The sequence below is a fragment of the Gadus macrocephalus genome, chromosome 5, assembly GCF_031168955.1.
Source record: "Gadus macrocephalus chromosome 5, ASM3116895v1".
NCBI classification, from domain to species: Eukaryota; Metazoa; Chordata; class Actinopteri; order Gadiformes; family Gadidae; genus Gadus; species Gadus macrocephalus.
In genome coordinates, this window is record NC_082386.1 from 19921143 (window position 1) to 19945456 (window position 24314).

The 24314-nt window shown below is 42.4% G+C and overlaps 3 pseudogenes; all 3 read left to right on the forward strand.

Moving 5' to 3' along the window:
* Positions 1-236: 236 nt before the first annotated feature.
* LOC132458333 (5S ribosomal RNA) lies at positions 237-355 on the forward strand (annotated as a pseudogene).
* Positions 356-8755: 8400 nt separating this feature from the next.
* LOC132458336 (5S ribosomal RNA) lies at positions 8756-8874 on the forward strand (annotated as a pseudogene).
* A 14629-nt stretch (positions 8875-23503) lies between these two features.
* LOC132458341 (5S ribosomal RNA) lies at positions 23504-23618 on the forward strand (annotated as a pseudogene).
* The last annotated feature ends 696 nt before the right edge of the window (positions 23619-24314 follow it).

Consider the following 24314-nt stretch of genomic DNA (forward strand, 5'->3'; position numbering starts at 1 on the left):
TGCGGGGAGACGGAGCTCTGTTCGTTTGTATATTTTATTTACGTGACCATATGTTTGGTTTATGTAAAAAAAAAAAGAATCAAAGAACCAGTTCTTCTTGTTTTGGGGAACCAGTTCTTGTCGTTCACGTGCGGGATTCGTTCGTTGTAACGAATCAGTCGCGACCGACACATCCCTAGTGTACAGTATTAGGTCTCAGTCTTGGCCCTTTATGTACAACAGTGGAGGGTCCCAGATCAGACAGGCTTACCACTATGAACACGCCCGGTCTCGTCTGATCTCGGAAGCTAAGCATGGTTGGGTCTGGTTAGTACTTGGATGGGCGACCGCCTGGGAATACCAGGTGCTGTAGGTGCTGTCGGGTGGTGGCCAAAAGGTGGAACTCTTCCCTCTGGCCTTAACATCAATCCCAGTGCAGTGACGGGGACACTGTGCTGTGGAAGGCGTCGCCCTTCGGAGGAGTCGTAAAACGGAGGTCCTGACACACAGAGGTCATAAAAAGATCCAAGGGCACTTATCGCAAAGAGTAGGGGTTTTCCCCGGTGTCCATGCTAAAACTGCACAACCAGGCTTGTTCTTGCCCCATAATCTTCCTCCTGTATAATTGGCTGACTAATTAATTCCCTCACTCTCCACCTCAAGCTGGTGTGTGTTGAGAGTTCTTGCGCAGATTGGCTGCCGTTCATCACCCAAGTGGGATATAAACACTGGTGGTGGTGAGTGAGGTACCCCCGTTCACTGTAAAGCGTCTTTGAGCGTCTAGAAAAGTGCTATATTAATTCAATCTATTATTAGAGTCATTTATCCACATAGTTGTGGGATATATGCTTGTAAATATAAGCTGATAATAGCTGAGATATTACTTATTTTAAGTAAATAGTATTTTCTCTTCACCAGGTGTTTTGGTCCTCTTGTGGAAGTCACCTGGATTTTCAGGTATTTCTATGTGCCCAATTTAGGGGCCGATTACAAGTTATCCAATCAGGCAAGTATTTCAATATGTTTTTTCAACTTGACAAACTAGTCTGTGGTTTCATTCTCCATTAGCTGCAGCCCACATTAACGTAGCGTTGAGTGGTACGGCTATTCAGTCTTCAACCAGTTCGGGAGGGCTGGCCGAACGCTCCATCGATGGGAACAGCGACCCTCAGTGGGAGCACAACAGTTGCAGCATTACCGCCTTCCAGGCTAAAGCATGGTGGAGGCTGGAGCTGCCTGGTGTGTACCGGGTGTCAGAGATTGAGGTCACCAATAGGAATGCCTATGAGTGGAGGCTCAACAACGTGGAAATTCTCATCGGGGATTCACTGTCAAACAACGGCAATGACAATCCAAGGTGAATCACTGGTCACCGTCCCTACATTTACTCCATACTGTTAGACTCCCAGCAAATCTTTCTGGGTTTTATCTCTCATGACCTCGACCTGCTTTTAAGAGTCTTTGGATAAAAGTATAGAACAGTTTATTCCCAGAAAATAAGGAAACACAACCAGTGCTCTGCTCTAGTACACCTTGACACACACCAGGTACTGGAATTTAGCCTCTGATACCTCCCTTCACCAGACTACTGTATCATCTCTCATTTTCGCTCAGGTGTGCCATCATCAACGATGACCCAGGCTGCGTGACTCAGACTGTCAAGTGTTGGGGAATGGAAGGAAGGTTTATCAACTTCTATCGGTCCTCTGATTTAACAGAACATCTGCAGTTCTGTGAGGTCAAGGTGTACGGAGGTAGGAACCCCGTCCATCATTACAAGATCATCAAAGGGGGATTGGTGTACCAGTACCATTGCTGGTAAAAACATATTTGGTCAATGGTCAAACACTGTTGGTCCTGTGTAGCTCAACTGGTTGAGCATGGCAGTATAACTCCCAGCATTACAGGTTTGTTTTTCTCTGGGCTACCTGTTATAACAATGTATGCACAGGTATTGTAAGATGCTTTGGTAAAATAATCTAGCAAAGGACAATCTGCATACAGTGTTTTCAACCTGTGGTACGCTTACTACTGGTGGAAAACGATGGTACTGCAGGTGGTACGCTTACTACTGGTGGAACACGAGGGTACTGCAGGTGGTATGTGGAATTTTATTTTTGAAAGAGGCAAATGCAAGATAAAGGAAAAGAAAATACAGATCAAAGATTCAATTATAAATATTCAGTAAACAAAGTATTATGGTTTGTTTGACTAATGTTCTCAATTAATGATTTGTGTTGATTTGTGTTTGCTGAATATACACAAAGGGAGCATAAGCAGCGTTGCTGACTTCTTCTTTCCGCTGTTTCCCACTGGCCATGGCCTTCCTGCAGTAATACGTGTATAAAGGGTTTGATGGCACTCTTTGCTCAAGCACTGCATTTGTATTTACCTTTTTTCTGCTGTTTGTATATAAGGTGGTCAGTGAATGGTCTTGACGATAATTTGGTGGTCCACCAAAAGTCAAACGTTAGGCCCCACTGATCTACGTGACTGTTCTGTATTGGTATATTAAACATCCCAATTGCTTTGGGATGTTTCAGAGTGAGTGTGTGAAGTATGTTGTTTTCTGTATGGTCCAAGACCCCCAATAGACTTCGACATCAATTGAGTTCACGTGTGCTGAGATTTCTGAGGGAAAAGTAAAGCCAAGTGTCTCAAGGTGTTGTATATGCATTTTAAAAACATCCCACACTGTTTGACGATTTAGTGTCAGAAATGACTCTTTGGTAGATGTAAAAGTGTCTGCTAAATGTCTTAATAGTGGGTAGGGATAAGGTGTCTGCTCAAAGAGACATAAAGGGATACTTACACGGCTGAGAGTAGTAATCCCTCACAGCCACTCTGTCTTTTGGTTCCCCAGAGTTAGGGCGTGCTCCACCCTCCGTCAGCATTCAGGAGACGGGGAGGAACATCACTCTGGTGGGGAGGCGGCTGTGCTGGTCAGACGCCCTGCTCTACTGCAGAGACATTCACTGGGACCTGCTGAGCCTCAGGGACCCAGAAGAGCAGGAGAGGATTGATGAGCTGGTGGCTCGCGCCCCCTTCCCACTAACCAGCCACCTCTGGGTGGGACTGCGCAGGTACTGCCCAGACCTTAGTGTCTATCAGGCAATCAAGTCCTTAAGATCATCTTCTTGTCCAGCACTTTGTCTAATGAAATACTATGAATATCACAAAAGCTCAATATTTGGCCACATTATTCTTCCTTCAAACCAGCTCACCCTTTATCTCTGTCAATGTCGTTAGGTCCATTTTAGGAAGCTCCTGGTTTTGGATGTCCGGTGACCCGATGGACTTCAGCCAATGGGACGAAGGCTCTCACCACTCCAGCCCCTGTGGGGGCGTGTCCAGTGTGGAACCTTCCACATGGAGGCAACGCTCCTGTGAAGAACATCTTAACTTCATCTGTTTCACAGGTTGGTCCAGACTATTAGCAGGTCCTTATCAAGCTATATATATATATGTACATTTATACCATGGTCTGGCGGAATACTCGATTCTGATTGGCTAATCCCTGATATATGGACACCTCCTAAGTAGTTCCAGTCAAATTGTCTGTTCAGCCTTCAAAACGAGAGCTGGTAAATTGTGTACAAATTATAAATTTGTACACTTCATGTAGAAAGTATAAACCGTCACGATTCCCATTGAAACGAATGGCGCAGTTATTTCTCTTCAAAACAAGAGCTGGTGAATTGTGAAAAATTTATAAAACTGTAATCAGACAACGCGGTTATATGTTATATTCCCTAGAGTATCTGTGGTATAAAGGCTGGGACGAATTTCGAATTATAAATATGTACAATGTATAACGTTAGCTCTCAGATTCAGATTCAGCTTTATTTGCCAGGTTTGCGTAACAAACAAGGAATTTGACTTTGGTTAGGGTGGGGGCTATTTCTGAGCGTTCAACAGAGTGGCTGCCTGGGGAAAGAAGCTGACTTTGAGTCTGCTGGTTTTGGCAAACAGCGCCCTGTATCGCGTACCAGAGGGAAAGAGGTTGTACAGGTTGTGACCATGATGTGAACAATGTTTCCGTTGCATAAGTACCTTACAGGAGGGTAATGATTGTTCCAGGTATTAGTCAAACCCTCAGGCATACCAGGGAAACTAAATTATGGCTTGTGAAAAACTTGAATCTGGATTGTCTGGAAATCTAAATGAATGGTCTTAATTTATTTTCTTTGGCAAGTGACCATGGTATAAGCGGGAAAATGCCCTTCAAGGCGTCGTCCTCCGCGCGTCGGACGGTTCTAAGACCTCCACGTCGTCCATTAATTCCTGATAATGGACACCTCGTCGGGCATTATCACTTGAATATATATATCTCTATATATATATATAGAGATATATATATGTATACATTCAATCCTTTTTAATTGAACATTTAAACAATTACGAACTGCTTTACACAGTAAGAGGGTCGAGATTCCAGTTTGGGTAAATTAAAGTCCTCATAAGTATTGTGCTCAACCTAGGAGTGTGAATGAGTGTAATCAGCTGTAGGTATTCTACGCCACTTTCATTATCCTTCTTGTATATTTTTATATTTCCGCAGGTCAGACCGAGGGAGTGAAGAAGTTGCACTTCTATAGTTCCACAAGAGAGAATCAAATTCGCTGCACCTAACTTGGCCTCACTGGGGAACAGAGCTGCTGATTCCGACAAGGTCCTACGTAGCAAAGCCTCTGAATTATGTAGCTCAGAGTGTCTGTGGTAGATGGCTTGTTCTGCATGATATAACATTATGGACAATGTGACGTAGCATGTAGAATACATTCACTTTAGAAGTTAATCAATTCATTCCTTCACGAGCAGATGTAGGTGTGTCATGCATCAGTATTTTGTTTCGAAATGTTGAGCTTGTGAGTTCAGGATTGTATCGAAAGACTAGATAAAGTATCTGTTGGCTTCCAGCTCTGTCTGGCTAAGCTGATTCAGAAATAATATCCACACAGTAGAGATGTTTCTTAAACTCTGATCAATTTAGTTGTTTTCAGGGAATTTAGAGGGGGGGGAATATTTATTTATTGATTTGGATGATGAAAGCAGTTCAAACACAGAGATACAACATTTGAGAATGTGTAAAATGTGATTTCCAGTCAAACTTTATGAACCAGTGTGTGCGTTTTAATAATGTGAACACTTTATCCAGTTGTGATTGTGCTGTTTTTTCTTTCTTTTTGCATATAATTGCAACATAGCTAATGTTTGTTGCTAGTGTCATCCTGCTATCACTGACCCAAATACCCAATCATTAGAGTTTGAGATCCATATATATATATAAGGCTAGCCTATTCTGATAGGTCATTCTGGAGGTGGCATCTAATTGTTCTGATAGTCCCTTGACCGCATCCGTTGTCAAATTGACCAAACCGTTGCTGATTATAGCATATATAATTTATCCAATCGACATTTTTGTTAATGGTGGCCCACCAAAACAACTGATTCAAACCCTGCCACTATTTGATTGCATCATGTGGCTGTTGCTCTTGGCGCGGCTGGCTCAGGTCCTGGGGTAGTTGGTCGGCTCTGTGCGTGTATGCATCTGGCTCCGGAACTTTGTGTTTCTCTTGTTGGAATACAAACTCATGTATAGCTGTTAGTTATCAAACATATATTTCTTAATTCTATGTCTAATTGCTCCCTTATGGGGCCCTCGAAATGTAGGTGAAGGCATGAGTCGACCTGTAAGCATTTCATGCGGGGTTAGATGTGTCATTCTGTTAGCTTGCATGTGATAACTCATTAGTGCTACTGGTAGTGCATCTACAAAATTCAATTGAGTCAAATTTTTGATTTCAGCATCCGCACTTTGATTTAATTTCTCACTAGGGTAGAATAAAGAGTCATTCGAACTTGTAGCAATTCATAAGTCATACGGTAATAATGGTACAGTGACATACAATAAACACACACGCACATGGTACTTTCTTCTATTTTATTTTCACTTCACTGTGGATAACGTGAATCAGAAATGTAGGTAACATTTTATCCTACTTATTTCGTCAAATTTTAGGCATTGTCGATTATTATCTCTTGATTAAATGATCACTTTTAATATAATGTCTGTAATTACCGTGTCTCTCAGGGAATATGCTGTGGACAACTTTAAATGCTAATTGTTGCTCTAGTCTAGATTATAAAAGGTACACTTTCAAATGCAGCAAACTTATTTAAGTTTGCCATTAAACCATTAATCAAATCACAGCACATCATAATGGCAATTACCAGCATAAATATTAATGTTAACGTTAATGTGGGCAATTATCATACCTCCCTCGTCCACCTCAGCTCTCCTCACTGCTCCTCTGCCTCTGCCTCTGTTCATGAAGAATTTCCTGAAGTCATTATTCAGAAGGCTAATGTGTAGTTTTACAGGACAGCTTCACAAAATAAAGGCCTATACTTTTACAGGGCTCCTCGAGTTTTGAAGACGGACAATTATTTATTCATTATTCATTTTCTGCGTGTGTGCGTGCACGCATAGTGTGTGGGTGTGAGAGGGAGCAGACTGTACAACTGTTGGCTAGCTGCTCAATTTAGGCTACAGACGCTCAGTATTGAAAAATTGATGCTTATTATGTGGGCAACATTCTCTAACAGCAATCAAGTTGTCATTGTTTCTGTCCAACAGGTTGTGAATTTGTTGTAACATTATAACAGGGGATTACTTACTCTATGCTGTTTCCAGCTCCCGTGGTTTCCACTGTGTTTATAACGAAACATTCAGAAGAATAACGTGAACGATTCCAGAATTACTATTCTCCAGTCTATTTTCTTGTTTAAAATCGAATTTAGCATAGACAGAGCAAACCTTGTTTACCTTGTTATGTCCGACACCTCACAATTGAATAGCATAGTATATTTTCCACACCCCACTTTTGACCTTCCTCCTTCTCCTGGTCGACATCCTCAACCCTTCCCAACTGCGCCGCCTCAGTGGCCAAGACAAAAGCCCACAGTGAGCGCACCTTGGCTTCAGGGCACAAACCACAGGGGGCTTGAGGACTGGGGAGGCAGCAAGAGGCATCCGTCTGCGACACCGAAGACCCAGGCTCCAGAAGGGAGGTGGGGACAGGTACTCCCTGGAGAGGGTGGAGCAGGCTCAAGGAACCAATGGGGTGTCGCAGAATATACTTTTTGGGTTAATTGGGAGACGTCAAGACATGACATGGTTAACCAGGGGTTAGCAAGACCATGTGACAGAGATTAACATGATCCTTTGTGACATTGACGGGTCTCACGCAAAGTAAATTGCTCGCTGCATGTGAGTTAGGTGAGATCAGGCAGTAAAATGAGTTGTGTCACAGTCCGGTCGTCAGTAGACTGTGACCATACCTAATCTAGTCTTTGGAAATAATGTTTGCAAATATCCAACCACCTTCAAACGTCTCTGTTTAATGGGTGCAGTTTAATGTTTCCAAGACAAGTATTATCAGCCTGGACATTTCAAAACTATTTAAAAAAATAAATCTATTACTAAGAATTACAAATAATTACATATAATACTTCTAAAATTATACTTCAGAATGAATACATGGAGGAAGAAATACCAACATGTATTTCTCACTCATTGAATATCTTTGCACATGAAATTGGAGAAGAAGGTACAGAGACTGACAAGAAAGACAAGGCCCTAGCTGGTGATCAAACACTTCAATGACAAGATTCTCCTCAGCCTAGACTACCCAGCCAGACAATATCATGTGCATGTAATAAGCCCCATGGTTATTTTATTGTTCTGCCTGTAATACTTTTAAAGTGAGCTACTCACACTTCAGCTTTCTAAATTACGTTTGATAAATTGCTTATGTTAGCTGGTTTGTTGGTTGGGTGAAGGTATTAGGTTAGAGGTTATTTACAGCAGCTATAGAGATGAAAGGTATAAGATGTTAACATTTCCACATTAAATTATCCAACAACAACGAGATGTTTAATATTTTGTATCTGTGAGAATATCTCCTCTGATGACAGATAGATAGAAGGGAAACATTACTAGCAACTGCAGAGCGAAATTTGAAGGAGGTTAGATATTTGCAAACATCATTTGTATAGACAATTAGGTATAAATATACTGACGACCGGAACGGGAATTTGCTAATTTTACACCAGGTGACGCGTTTTCATCGAGCCATTAGCCAAAAGTCTTTGTGTGAGACACGTCAACAGTGTCAATCAGTGTCTCCATTCTATTTCTGTTCCTTTGAATTGAGCTACCGACTCTATTGGTGAGTACAATCTCAAATCAGAGACATAACTCTTTTAGAGTTTTGTTGTTTTGCTTTTTGATGGTAGATTCTTCACTTTTGAAAGAATGTTAATATGAAGACATGTCTACCAAGTAGTTTGTACTATTTATGATCTGAACAGGTTATTTCTCAAGTATCAACTATGGGGTCCATTCGTCTCATCTGCAGTTTGATTGGTAGGTTTTCCACACAGCACTACAGTATTAATCATTATCCAGTTCATTGAATTTAATTTATGAAAATGTACCTGCCATAACTGTTGACGGATTGCCTCTTGTTTTTTTATATATATACTATATATAATTTCTTTTTTACAGATATAAATAAATGTCATTTTTGTAATGGATTGAACATTGCACATATTGCAAAACAGGCATGAGGGTCATGAATGTAATGCAGTTCAATACAGAGTATTTACATTAAGAAATAAATATCCAAAATAAAACATTGATCAGGGTTTCCAGAAGTGTACATTAGGGCTCAGTCTTGGCCCTTTATGTACAACAGTAGAGGGTCCCAGATCAGACAGGCTTAGCACTATGAACACGCCCGGTCTCGTCTGATCTCGGAAGCTAAGCATGGTAGGGTCTGGTTAGTACTTGGATGGGAGACCGCCTGGGAACACCAGGTGCTGTAAATGATGTCGGGTTGTGGCAAAAAGATGGAACTCTTCCCTCTGGCCTTAACATCAATCCCAGTGCAGTGACGGGGACACTGTGCTGTGGAAGGTGTCGTCCTTCGGAGGAGACGTAAAACGGAGGTCCTGACTCACTGAGGTCATAAAAAGATCCCAAGGCACTTCTCGCAAAGAGTAGGGGTTTTCCCCGGTGTGCTTGCAAAAACTGCCCAACCAGGCTCATTCTTGCCCCATAATCTTCCTCCTGTATAATTGTCTGACTCATTAATTCCCTCACACTCCACCTCAAGCTGGTGTGTGGTGAGCGTTCTTGCGCAGATTGGCTGCCGTTCATCACCCATGTGGGTGCTACACACTGGTGGTGGTGAGTGGGGTGCCCCCGTTCACTGTAAAGCGTCTTTGAGGGTCTAGAAAAGTGCTATATTAATTAAATCTATTATTATTAGATCTAATCATAGTACTTCAATTGTTCATTGTTGTGATATCGGATCTTTTCAAGGCTTAATACATTCCCAATTTCCCTTTGCCACGATTCTTGACTTGTTGCAGAGTCATTTATCGACATAGTTGCGGGATATATGCTTGTATATATAAGCTGATAATAGCTGAGATATTACTTATTTTAAGTAAATAGTATTTTCTCTTCACCAGGTGTTTTGGTCCTCTTGTGGAAGTCACCTGGATTTTCAGGTATTTCTATGTGCCCAATTTATGGGCCGATTACAAGTTATCCAATCAGGCAAGTATTTCAATATGTTTTTTCAACTTGACAAACTAGTCTGTGGTTTCATTCTCCATTAGCTGCATCCCGCATTAACGTAGCGTTGAGTGGCACGGCTATTCAGTCTTCAACCTACATGGGAGCGCTGGCCGAACGCTTCATCGATGGGAACAACGACCCTCAGTGGGAGCACAACAGTTGCAGCCTTACCACCTTCCAGGCTAAAGCATGGTGGAGGCTGGAGCTGCCTGGTGTGTACCGGGTGTCAGAGATTGAGGTCACCAATATGAATATCGGTAGGAGCAGGCTCAACAACGTGGAAATTCTCATCGGGGATTCACTGTCAAACAACGGCAATGACAATCCAAGGTGAATCACTGGTCACCGTCCCTACATTTACTCCATACTGTTAGACTCCCAGCAAATCTTTCTGGGTTTTATCTCTCATGACCTCGACCTGCTTTTAAGTGTCTTTGGATAAAAGTATAGAATAGGAAACACAACCAGTGCTCTGCTCTAGTACACTTGGAAACACACCAGTTACTGGAATTTAGCCTCTGATACCTACCTTCACCAGACTACTGTATCGTCTCTCTGTCTTTCGCTCAGGTGTGCCATCATCAACGATGACCCAGGCTGCTTGACTCAGACTGTCAAGTGTTGGGGAATGGAAGGGAGGTTTATCAACTTCTACCAGTCCTCTGATGTAACACACGCTCTGCAGCTCTGTGAGGTCAAGGTGTACGGAGGTAGGAACCCCGTCCATCATTACATGATCATCAAAGGGGGATTGGTGTACAAGTACCATTGCTAGTAAAACATATTTGGTAAATGGTCAAACACTGTGTGGCTCAACTGGTTGAGCATGGCAGCATAACTCCCAGCATTAGAGGTTTGTTTTTCTCTGGGCTACATGTTATAACAATAAATGCACAGGTATTGTAAGACGCTTTGGTAAAATAATCTAGCAAAGGGCAATCAGCATACAGTGTTTTCAACCTGTGGTACGCTTACTACTGGTGGAAAACGATGGTACTGCAGGTGGTACGCTTACTACTGGTGGAAAACGATGGTACTGCAGGTGGTACGCTTACTACTGGTGGTACACGAGGGTACTGCAGGTGGTACGCTTACTACTGGTGGAACACGAGGGTACTGCAGGTGTTACGCTTACTACTGGTGGAACACGAGGGTACTGCAGGTGGTACGCTTACTACTGGTGGAACACGAGGGTACTGCAGGTGGTACGCTTACTACTGGTGGAACACGAGGGTACTGCAGCTGGTACGTGGAATTTTATTCTTGAAACAGGCAAATGCAAGAAAAAGGAAAAAAAAACGGATCAAAGATTCAATTAAAAATGTGCAGTAAACAAAGTGTTATGGTTTGTTTGTCTAATGTTCACAATTGATGATTTGTGTTGATTTGTGTTTGCTGAATATACACAAAGGGAGCATAAGCAGCGTTGCTGACTTCTTCTTTCCGCTGTTTCCCACTGGCCATGGCCTTCCTGCAGTAATACGTGTATAAAGGGTTTGATGGCACTCTTTGCTCAAGCACTGCATTTGTATTTACCTTTTTTCTGCTGTTTGTATATAAGGTGGTCAGTGAATGGTCTTGACGATAATTTGGTGGTCCACCAAAAGTCAAACGTTAGGCCCCACTGATCTACGTGACTGTTCTGTATTGGTATATTAAACATCCCAATTGCTTTGGGATGTTTCAGAGTGAGTGTGTGAAGTATGTTGTTTTCTGTATGGTCCAAGACACCCAATTTCTGAGGGAAAAGGGAAAAGTAAAGCCAAGTGTCTCAAGGTGTTGTATATGCATTTTAAAAACATCCCACACTGTTTGACGATTTAGTGTCAGAAATGACTCTTTGGTAGATGTAAAAGTGTCTGCTAAATGTCTTAATAGTGGGTAGGGATAAGGTGTCTGCTCAAAGAGACATAAAGGGATACTAACACGGCTGAGAGTAGTAATCCCTCACAGCCACACTGTCTTTTTGTTCCCCAGAGTTAGGGCGTGCTCCACCCTCCGTCAGCATTCAGGAGACGGGGAGGAACATCACTCTGGTAGGGAGGCGGCTTTGCTGGTCAGACGCCCTGCTCTACTGCAGAGACTTTCACTGGGACCTGCTGAGCCTCAGGGACCCAGAAGAGCAGGAGAGGATTGATGAGCTGGTGGCTCGCGCCCCCTTCCCACTAACCAGCCACCTCTGGGTGGGCCTGCGCAGGTACTGCCCAGACCTTAGTGTCTATCAGGCAATCAAGTCCTTAAGATCATCTTGTTGTCCATCACTTTGTCTAATGGAATACTATGAATATCACAAAAGCAAAATATTTGGCCACATTATTCTTCCTTCAAACCATCTCACCCTTTATCTCTGTCAATGTCGTTAGGTCCATTTTAGGAAGCTCCTGGTTTTGGATGTCCGGTGAACCGATGGACTTCAGCCAATGGGACGAAGGCTCTCACCACTCCAGCCCCTGTGGGGGCGTGTCCAGTGTGGAACCTTCCACATGGAGGCAACGCTCCTGTGAAGAACATCTTAACTTCATCTGTTTCACAGGTTGGTCCAGACTATTAGCAGGTCCTTATCAAGCTATATATATCTATACATTTATACCATGGTCTGGGGGAATACTCGATTCTGATTGGCTAATCCCTGATATATGGACACCTCCTAAGTAGTTCCAGTCAAATTGTCTGTTCAGCCTTCAAAACGAGAGCTGGTAAATTGTGAAAAATTTATTAAACTGTAATCAGACAACGCGGTTATATGTTATAGACCCTAGAGTATCTGTGGTATAAAGGCTGGGACGAATTTCGAATTATAAATATGTACAATGTATAACGTTAGCTCTCAGATTCAGATTCAGCTTTATTTGCCATGTTTGCGTAACAAACAAGGAATTTGACTTCGGTTAGGGTGGGGGCTATTTCTGAGCGTTCAACAGAGTGACTGCCTGGGGAAAGAAGCTGACTTTGTGTCGGCTGGTTTTGGCAAACAGCGCCCTGTATCGCCTATCAGAGGGAAAGAGGTTGTACAGGTTGTGACCATGATGTGAACAATGTTTCCGTTGCATAAGAACCTTACAGGAGGGTAATGATTGTTCCAGGTATTAGTCAAACCCTCAGGCATACCAGGGAAGCTCAATTATGGCTTGTGAAAAACGTATATTTGGATTGTAAATCGCATGGAAATATAAATGAATGGTCATCATTTATTTTCTTTGGCAAGTGACCATGGTATAAGCGGGATAATGCCCTTCAAGGCGTCGTCCTCCGCGCATCGGACGGTTCTAAGACCTCCACGTCGTCCATTAATTCCTGATAATGGACACCTCGTCGGGCATTAGCCCTTACATATATATATATGTATATATATACATATATATATGCATTCAATCCTTTTTAATTGAACATTTAAACAATTAAGAACTGCTCAAAGTAAATAAAAGTCCTCATAAGTATTGTGCTCAACCTAGGAGTGTGAATGAGTGTAATCAGCTGTGGGTATTCTACGCCACTTTCATTATCCTTCTTGTATTGTATGTATTTATGTTTCCGCAGGTCAGACCGAGGGAGTGAAGAAGTTGCACTTCTATAGTTCCACAAGAGAGAATCAAATTCGCTGCACCTAACTTGGCCTCACTGGGGAACAGAGCTGCTGATTCCGACAAGGTCCTACGTAGTGAAGCGTCCGAATGCTGTAGCTCAGAGTGTCCGTGGTAGATGGCTTGTTCTGCATGATATAACATTATATGTTGGTTAAATATACTGTTAAGTATAGGGATCGACCGATACATCCGGCCGATACGCGGCTGACTTTCGCCGATATTTTTTTGCATTTTTTTTTTTTTCTGCAATATCAGTGCAGTCAATATACGGTCAGAGATTTAAGATTTCAATATAAATATAAATACAGTGCAAGGCAGTTCAGTGCAATGGCAATATATTAAAAACAACAATATTGGAAATGGAACAAATTAGTGGTGCAACGGTTCACGGGTTTCCCGTGATCCGTACGGATCAACCATCACGGTTCGGGACGCAAGTGATCCGCGGATCGGCTGATAAAAAAAAAATGTTGTGCGTTGACTTGATCAGCGCATGTTTAGAGGACAATTCCGGTATTAACAACATCATCAAGTATCGTAGCGAAATACAGTTTCTGTTGTGTTTTATTTGGCGTTCCGTAAATCCCATTGAACGTAAACCGGAACCGGAACCGGACTTGTTTAGGTTTCGTTGTAGTCTTTTCGCTCGGTTCACCGTATCAACAGTAGGGCTAGAACCGAGCGAAAAGACTACAACCAACCCCCCTTGCAATGAGCAATGAGTCTCCCAACCGAAATCAATGGATTTACAAAATGCCAAATAAAACACCACAGAAACTGTATTTCGCTACCAAACTAAAAAAAAAGAAGATAAGGATGTCTGCATTGCCTTGGGAGAGTGTAGACTCTAAACTCTCCACAGGAAATGCAGACATCCTGAATTGTAAATCCAGGGTTAGGGATCATTTACTATCCTATCCATGTTAAAAAGAAGAAGGAATAATGCCTCAGATTGCAAATTTCTTAAATATTGACCATGCTTAAAGGAAGCAGGATTATTAACTAATTTGTCACTTTATTTTGTTTTTACACAGTTGAAGATTTTATTTAAAGTCACATTTGTCTTGTTATCTTCATTGTTGTTGTTGATCCGAAAATGATCCGACCCGTGACTCAAAAACCGTGACCCGATCCGAACCGTGAGCTTTGTGATCCGTTGCACCCCTAGAACAAATATTGGAAATATACATGAGGTAGATGCAGAACAGTATTGATAGCCCTTGTTCAGTGAAAGGGTGGGGGCTATTTCTGAGCGTTCACCAGAGTGAGTGCCTGGGGAAAGAAGCTGACTTTGTGTTGGCTGGTTTTGGCAAGCAGCGCCCTGTATCGCCTATCAGAGGGAAGGAGGTTGAGCAGTTTGTGGCCAGGATGTCTGGGATCTAGGGCGATTTCTGCTGCCCTTTTCCTGACCCTGGACTGGTACAGGTCCTCGATGGTGGGAAGGTCAGCTGCAATGACCCTCTCCGCAGCCCGTATTGTCCGTTGCAGTCTGGCCCTGCCCCGTTTGGCGACTGACCCAAACCAGACAGACCGAGGGAGTGAAGAAGTTGCACTTCTATAGTTCCACAAGAGAGATTCAAATTCGCTGCACCTAACTTGGCCTCACTGGGGAACAGACCTGCTGATTCCGACAAGGTCCTCAGTAGTGAAGCCTCTGAATGCTATAGCTCAGAGTGTCCGTGGTAGATGGATTGTTCTGCAAAATGTCACATTATGGACAATGTGACATAGAATATAGGATACATTTACATTAGAAGATAATCAATTCATTCCTTCACAAGCAGATGTAGGTGTGTCATGCATCAGTCTTTTGTTGCGAAATGTTGAGCTTGTGAGTTCAGGATTGTATCGAAAGCCTAGTTAAAGTATCCGTTGGCTTCTATCTCTGTCCGGTTGATTCAGAAATAATATCCACACGGTAGAGACGTTTCTTAAACTCTGATTGATTTAGTTGTTTTCAGGGAATTTAAAGGGGGGGGGTAATATTTATTTATTGATTCGGATGATGAAAGCGGTTCAAACAGAGATACACCATTTGAGAATGTGTAAAATGTGATTTCCAGTCAAACTTTATGAACCAGTGTGGGCGTTTTAATAATGTTAACACTTTATCCAGTTGTGATTGTGCTGGTTTTTCTTTCTTTTTGCATATAATTGCAACATAGCTAATGTTTGTTGCCAGTGTCATCCTGCTATCACTGACCCAAATACCCAATCATTAGAGTTTGAGATCCATAAATAACCCATCCATCCCACCCAGACAGCCCTGCAACACGTGGCCCGTCAAGGCAGCAGCCCAGGCCTCTGGTCACCAGGATGGAGGGGGGAGGTTGCCTAGAGGTCACGCTTGGGCAGGTGTGGGGAGTGGGGACAATGTTTTTTTTTAATTTTAAGTTGGTTAATTTAATAATAATAATAATTAATTTCATTTGAGGGAGCCTTTCATAGCACTCAAGGTCACCTTACAGGGCGGTGTTTAAAAAACAAAATCAACAATCATAAAAACACGAGAACAAGATACATTACAATTTACACAAGTGGGGTGAAATGGGTGGGAGACAATGAATTAGATAGATTATGTCAGTTTAAAAAGATGTGTTTTTAGGACTTAAAAGTGGAGAGAGTGTCAGAGTTCCGGATGTCAGGTGGGAGGGTGTTCCAGAGGTGGGGGGCAGATCGGCTGAATGCCCTGGTCCCCATGGTGACCAGGCGGGCGGGTGGTACAGTGAGATGAATGGAAGAGGAGGACCGCAGAGTGCGGGTGGGTGTGTTGGTGTGCAGGAGTTCACAGATGTATGGAGGGGCGAGGGTGTGGAGGGCCTTGAAGGTTGAGGAGCAGAATCTTGAAATGGATGCGGGTTTTGACCGGGAGCCAGTGAAGCTGCTGAAGGACAGGGGTGATGTGATTAATGGAGGGGGTTCTGGTGATGATGCGGGCGGCAGAGTTCTGGACCAGTTGGAGTTTGCGGATGGACTCGAGGGGGAGACGGAAGAGGAGGGAGTTACAGTAATCGATGCGGGAAGTGACCACGGTGTGAACAAGGATGGCTGTGCTATGGGGTGTGAGGGATGGGCGGAGGCGGTTGATGTTGCGTAGATGGTAATAGGCAGATCTGGTGATGTTATTGATGTGTGCTTGGAATGAGAAGAGTCTGTTGTTTTAGTTGGGTATGGTAAGACTGGTCAGAGCCCATTTTGTGTATTTAGTTTTATGGAGTGTGGATTAGTGGTTGTGGGGCTGGGTGAAGCTGCACACCTGTTGTACGTTGATTAATCAATGTGCACAGGTTAAGTCAGCCATCACCACACACACTCTGTAGGCAGATGTCCTACATGGCAACATGGATCACTATCTTCCTGTCTTACTGTCTGCAAACTCTACAATAAACCGGCTTTAAACATTAACACATGTGTCTGCGTGTCATGACAATAACAGTTAAAGGGACTTTTGGAATGAAGTCACATTTCCGTAACTATGGGATCAGGATATGTGTTTGGGCAGTGGGACAGTGTCAGTCCTAAGATTAATTAAGTCTCTTGAGCTCAGGGTTTAGAGTATAGCCTCGCATCATGGAACCAGATTCTAGCATCATGGAGACGATATGTGGTGGTGGTGGTGGAGTGCCCGGTTCAGGTAGTGATAAGGGGTGTCAGGGAGCCGATGGGCAGGCAGACGGCTTCACCCAAGCGCTAGAACATCAAGACATGAATCAGGAATTGCTTGCAACATTTTCAATTTTTATTGAATGTTTAACCATCAACAAGAGCTAAAATGATTTAACCTTTTTAACTTGGTTTTCATTATAAAAAAAAATTAGGAGCAGTTACTTTAAAACTTCTATAAGAAAAGAAGTTCCCCCGATTGGATTCTGAGGAAAAAGCAAAGTCCTGTCGCAGCGCTCTGTAGTCCCGGACCTGGTATAAGAAAAGTTGAATCGACATGAAGTTGGAACAATCACAGAGAACTCTGAAAGAGATTTGATTAAAATAATAATTATTTCAGTCGCCATTGTAAGAACTATATAGAGGAAGCAAAGAGCAAAAATTGTAGAATAATGAAGCCGAGGGACACTATAATCTGGCTTCAACAAGGGGTCGAGGGACACTAAGTCTGGCTCCACATTAGAAGTCGAGGGACAATAAGTCTGGCTTCATCAAGGTTAGGGGTCGAGGGACAAAATATATTGTCTGGCTCCATTGTGGTTAAGTTTGAAGTCGGCAGACACTAGTCTGGCCCCATTATATTTCAAGTTGTGATAAGACGTTGGTTTGGAAGTTATATTCCTAGCGGTAGCAAGACGCCGCCTCGAGTCAAATCAGTTATACTTCTAACCCCGAGGGGCTAAGCCAACTTGCATGAATCACAAATATTTTTTGGTGAATAACCCTTTTATGTACTACTAATGCATGCTTGTATGTTACGTTGGATGCTATTTATTCCTCCTGGGTGAAAATTTTTCATGTGGCAGACAAATCCCTTTGTCTGTGAGAGAGGGCCAACATTCCAACATTATCTGTTGTTTACATCTGTAGCATATGTCACATATAATCATAGATGCCACATATGTCCTTGGCATCTAGAGAGGCGTCCAGCTCATAAAAGGAGCTATTCATTCATGTATCAATTCTGGAGGTACCAGCACGCCAGTTGGCTGAGAAACTCAAGACGCTCGAGGCCACAAATGCAAGTGTAATTCCCGCACATAGCCACTAGAGGACAGCACCAAGCCAGAAACCAAGTTGCAATGCCCACACATAGCCACAAGGGAACAACATCAAGTTTTAAAGTCACAACACATAGCCAAGGGGGCCAGAACGCTCTAGGTAACGCATCCATTAGATGTCTTACCAAGCGTATCTCCACGTGTGCCCATAAAATTTCTCTCCTTTTGCTTCATAGATATCATAACGATCCTTTATCAAATAAAGTGAGTTACAAGCGATCCTGACTCTGCAACCTTTTTCCAAAAGAACACAGCAAGGTTGGTAGCACGATCACATGTGAGCGTCCTCCTGGCATCCAATTATCTGCTCGCCCGTACCAGAAGTCAGGAACAATTTCCCAAACGGGGAGCCGGATCAGGTCGGGCCCCTCTGGCAGATTCTCGCCTGTGTTCACCGATTCATCCTTGATCTCCATGTAAGCTTGGATGGCACCTGGCGCTCCTGGAGCACTCACCGCAAACAGGTTCTCCATCCATCCAGTGAGGTGTATTGTTGGGGATAAAAGTGCAACATGTCGTCCCTATCATCCAACACACCCCTTCTTGCTCTGCCAATAATATATCGGAACCTAGCCTATTCTGATAGGTCATTCTGAGGTGGCATGTAATTGTTCTGAAAGTCCCCTGACCGCATCAGTGGTAAAATTGACCAAACTTTTGCTGATTATAGCATATATAATTTATCCAATCAACATTTTTGTTAATGGTGGCCCACCAAAACAACTAATTCAAACCCTGCCGCTATTTGATTGCATCATTTGGCTGTTGCGCTTGGCTCGGCTGGTTCAGTTTCTGGGGTAGTTGGTCGGCTCTTGGTGTGTATGCATCTGTTTCTAATTGCTCCCTTATGGGGCCCTCGGAATTTAGATGAAGGCATGAGTCGACCCTCAAGCATTTCATGCGGGGTTAGATGCGTCATTCTGTTAGCTTGCATGTGATAACTCATTAGTGCCACTGGTAGTGCATCTACACAATTCAATTGAGTCAAACTTTTGATTTCAGCATCCACACTTGTAGCAATTCATAAGTCATACGGTAATAACTGTACAGTGACGTACAATAACCACACACACACATGCTTCTTTCTTCTTCTATTTTTTTTTCACCTCACTTCTTCACTGTGGATAACATGAATTAGAACTTCAGGTAACATTTTATCCTACTTATTTAGTCAAATCTTAGGCATTGTCGATTATTATCTCTAGATTATATGATCACTTTAAATATAATGTCTGTTATTACCGTATCTCTCAGGGAATATGCCGTGGACAACTTTAAATGCTAATTGTTGCTCTCGTCTAGATTATAAAAGGTACATTTTCAAATGCAGCCATCTTATTTAAGTTTGCCATTAAACCATTGATCAAATCACAGCACATCATACTAGCAATTACCAGCATCAATATTAATGTTAACGTTAAAGGCACCCAGTGCAACTTTATGTAAACATTCAATGAAAAATAAACATTCCATTTCTAGTCTTTTTTACACGTAGTAAGTTTCAATAACTCCATACCATTACATACCGACATTCAAGGAGCAAAGATGAGACGTCGTTGTGTGGTGAGAACTGATAGAAAATCGTAAACAACAACAATCGCCGGTGGGGAGAAGCCATTTTTCCATTGACTGGAAGCCTGCTTTATTTATTGTAGGTTACAAAAAATAAAGAAAATGCCGGCATTGTTGTTGTTATCGATTTTCTATCAGTTCTCACCACACAACGACGTCTCATCTTTGCTGCTTGAATGTCGGTATGTAATGGTATGGAGTTATTGAAACTTACTACGTGTAAAAAATACTAGAAATTGAATGTTTATTTTTAAGCCTCGAAAGTTGCACTGGGTGCCTTTAATGTGGGCAATTATCATACCTCCCTCGTCCACCTCAGCTCTCCTCACTGCTCCTCTGCCACTGTTCATGAAGAATTTGCTGAAATCGTTATTCAGATGGCTAATGTGTAGTTTTACAGGACAGCTTCACAAAACAAAGGCCTATACTTTGACAGGGCTCCTCGAGTTTTGAAGACAATTATTCATTCATTATTCATTTTCCGCGTGTGTGCGTGCACGCATAGTAGGCCTATGTTCAAACTCACCTGTTCAAACTCGCACACAACGTCTAACTGATCACTGTTTTGATTGTTTTTTAGTTTTGTCCTGTTTTTGTTTTATTTATTTATTATTGCTTATGTTTATTTATTTATTTATTTATTTATCTTTTTCCACAATGCCTTGTTTTTTTAAAAAATTGTATGATGACTATATGCTCTGTAAGGTGACCTTGGGTGTTTTGAAAGGCGCCTCTAAATTAAATGTATTATTATTATTATTATTATGTGTGTGGGTGTGAGAGGGAGCAGACTGTACAACTGTTGGCTAGCTGCTGAATTTAGGCTACAGACGCTCAGTATTGTTGAAAAACTGATGCTTATTATGTGGGCAACATTCTCTAACAGCAATCAATTTGTCATTGTTTCTGTCCAATAAGTTCTGAATTTGTTGTAACATTATAACAGGGGATTACTATGGCGACACATTAGTGCCATAATTCACTAATGTGATAAAAGATGCATTCGGGCGTATTATATTATTCCACACGCGTAGATATTAACTGCGAGCGCGCAAATTATCTCTGCGTGCGCGCAAATTACCTCTGCTCGCGCAAAACAGCCTCTCGCGAGCGCAAATGACCTCAGCGCGCGCAAAACAGCCTCTCGCACGTAACAGCCTCTTGCGAAAGATGTTTTTACGCTCGCTCGAATTTAATTTTGGCACTATGGGGGAGGGAACCAAGGCAGGGCAGGCTTTCCTATGATTGGCCGTTTCTGAAGCACGATATTTGATTGACAGCCCTCCTCAGCCTTCCTCTCATTCAATTCTGAATTGTACAGTAAATGGCTGAAACGATAGTTACGTATTGTAACTCTAGATTCTATGAGTATAGGCACAGCCTTTTAAGGCTATCGCTATTGGGTTATCCCTAGGCGTGAGCCGTAGCACTGAAAAATGTGTAATCCCCGACCACCAACAGCGTGGGCCTCAATTACGTCCGCGTGCGGCGTGCCTCAACGAAGTCTGCCTTTCGCAGATATAGTCGGGCGCCGGCAGACGTTCTGCTCCCAATAAACAGCTTTTCTTCAGCTATTTAAAGGACAATGAGGCCGACACTTAAAAGGCTGCGCCTATACTCATAGAATCTGGAGTTACAATACGTAACTATCGTTTCAGCCATTTACTGTACAATTCAGAATTGAAAGAGAGGAGGGCTGTCAATCAAATATCGCGCTTCAGAAACGGCCAATCATAGGAAAGCCCGCCCTGCCTTGGTTCCCTCCCCCATAGTGCCAAAATTAAATTCGAGCGAGCGTAAAAAAATCTTTCGCGAGAGGCTGTTACGCGCGAGAGGCTGTTTTGCGCGCGCTGAGGTAATTTGCGCGCGCGAGAGGCTGTTTTGCGCGCGCAGAGGTAATTTGCGCGCGCTCGCAGTTAATATACGCGTGGGGAATAATATAATACGCCCGAATGCATCTTTTATCACATTAGTGAATTATGGCACTAATGTGTCGCCATAGATTACTTACTCTATGCTGTTTCCAGCTCCCGTGGTTTCCACTGTGTTTATAACGAACCATTCAGAAGAATAACGTGAACGATTCAAGAATTACTATTCTCCAGTCTATTTTCTTGTTGTACCTTAAAATCGAATTTAGCATAGACAGAGCAAACCTTGTTTACCTTGTTATGTCTGACACTTCTCAATTTAACCTAGAAAGTAAATTTCGACCCTCTGCATTCTCCTGGTCGACATCCTCGACTCTTCCCAACTGCGCCACCTCAGTGGCCAAGACAAAAGCCCACAGTGAGCGCACCTTGGCTTCAGGGCACAAACCAAAGGGGGCTGAGGGCTTCAACATCCCCACCTTGGCTTCATGTGTCAGAGCAAGACCATGTGATAGAGTTTAATATTGTTGTGGCGACACAACAATATAACACACAGATTTCCCATGATCCTTTGTGGCATTGACGCGTCTCACACAAAGTAAATTTCTCGCTGCATGTGAGTTAGGTGAGATCAGACAGTAAAATGAGTTGTGTCACGTTCCGGTCGTCAGTATACTTTGACCATACCCAATCTAGTCTATGGAAATAATGTTTGCAAATATCCAACCACCTTCAAACGTCTCTGTTTAATGGGTGCAGTTTAATGTTTCCAAGACAAGTATTATCAGCCTGGACATGTAAAAACTATTTAAAAAAATAAATCTATTACTAAGAATTACAAATAATTACAAATAATGCTTCTAAAATTATACTTCAGAATGAATACATGGAGGAAGAAATACCAACATGTATTTCTCACTCATTGAATATCTTTGGAATTAGAAATAGAAATAGAAATTGGAGAGGAAGGTACAGTGACAGACAGAGAAAGACAAGGCCCAAGATTCTCCTCAGCCTAGACTACCCAGCCAGACAATATCATGTGCATGTAATAAGCCCCAAGGTTATTTTATTGTTCTGCCTTTAAGACTTTTAAAGTGAGCAACTCACACTTCAGCTTTCTAAATTACGTTTGATAAATTGCTTATTTTAGCTGGTTCGTTGGTTAGGTGAAGGTATTAGGTTAGAGGTTATTTACAGCAGCTATAGCGATGAAAGGTATAATATGTAACATTTCCACATTAAATTATCCACCAACAACGAGATGTTTTATATTGTGTATCTGTGAGAATATCTCCTCTGATGACAGATAGATAGAAGGGAAACATTACTAGCAACTGCAGAGCGAAATTTGAAGGAGGTTGGATATTTGCAAACATCATTTGTATAGACTATTAGGTATAAGTATACTGACGACCGGAACGGGAATTTGCTAATTTTACACCATGTGACGCGTTTTCAGCGAGCCATTAGCCAAAAGTCTTTGTGTGAGACAGGTCAACAAGTTGCGAGAATACGTGATCTCTGTGTGAGAAAGGGAAAACGGACACACAAGTGTCTCCATTCTATTTCTGTTCCTTTGAATTGAGCTACCGACTCTACTGGTGAGTACCATCTCAAATCAGAGAGATAACTCTTTTAGGGTTTCGTTGTTTTGCTTTTTGATGGTAGATTCTTCACTTTTGAAAGAATGTTAATATGAAGACATGTCTACCAAGTATCTTGTACTATTTATTATCCGAACAGGTTATTTCTCAAGTATCAACTATGGGGACAATTCGTCTCATCTGCAGTTTGATTGGTAAGTTTTCCACATAGCACAACAGTATTTATCATTATCCAGTTCATTGAATTGAATTAATGAAAATGTACCTGCCATTTTTTACATATATGTAAAAAATTACATATATGTAAAAATCACTTTTGTTATGGATTGAACATTGCACATATTGACAAAACAGGCATGAGAATCATGAATGTAATGCAGTTCAATACAGAGTAGGTACGGTATTTAAAATAAGAAATAAATATCCAAAAGAAAACATTGATCAGGGTTTCCAAAAGTGTACAGTATTAGGTCTCAGTCTTGGCCCGTTATGTACAACAGTGGAGGGTCCCAGATCAGACAGGCTTACCACTATGACCACTCCCGGTCTCGTCTGATCTCGGAAGCTAAGCATGGGCCTGGTTAGTACTTGGAAGGGAGACCGCCTGGGAATACCAGGTGCTGTACGTGGTGTCGGGTGGTGGCCAAAAGGTGGAACTCTTCCCTCTGGCCTTAACATCAATCCCAGTGCAGTGACGGGGACACTGTGCTGTGGAAGGCGTCGCCCTTCGGAGGAGACGTAAAACTGAGGTCCTGACTCACTGAGGTCATATAAAGATCCTCGGGCACTTATCGAAAAGAGTCTGGGTTTCCCCGGTGTCCTTGCTAAAACTGCCCAACCAGGCTCATTCAATCTTGCCCCCTAATCATCCTCCTGTATAATTGGCTGACTCATTAATTCCCTCACTCTCCACCTCAAACTGGTGTGTGGTGAGCGTTCTGGCGCAGATTGGCTGCCGTTCATCACCCAAGTGGGTGCTACACACTGGTGGTGGTGAGTGAGGTACCCCCGTAAAGCGTCTTTGAGCGTCTAGAAAAGTGCTATATTAATTCTATCCATTATTATTAGATCTTATAATAGTATTTCAATTCTTCATTGTTGTGATATCGGATCTTTTCAAGGCTTAATACATTCCCCGTTTCCCTTCGCCACGATTCATGACTTGTTGCAGAGTCATTTATCCACATAGTTGCGGGATATATGCTTGTAAATATAAGCTGATAATAGCTGAAATATTACTTCTTTAAGTAAATAGTATTTTCTCTTCACCAGGTGTTTTGGTCCTCTTGTGGAAGTCACCTGGATTTTCAGGTATTTCTATGTGC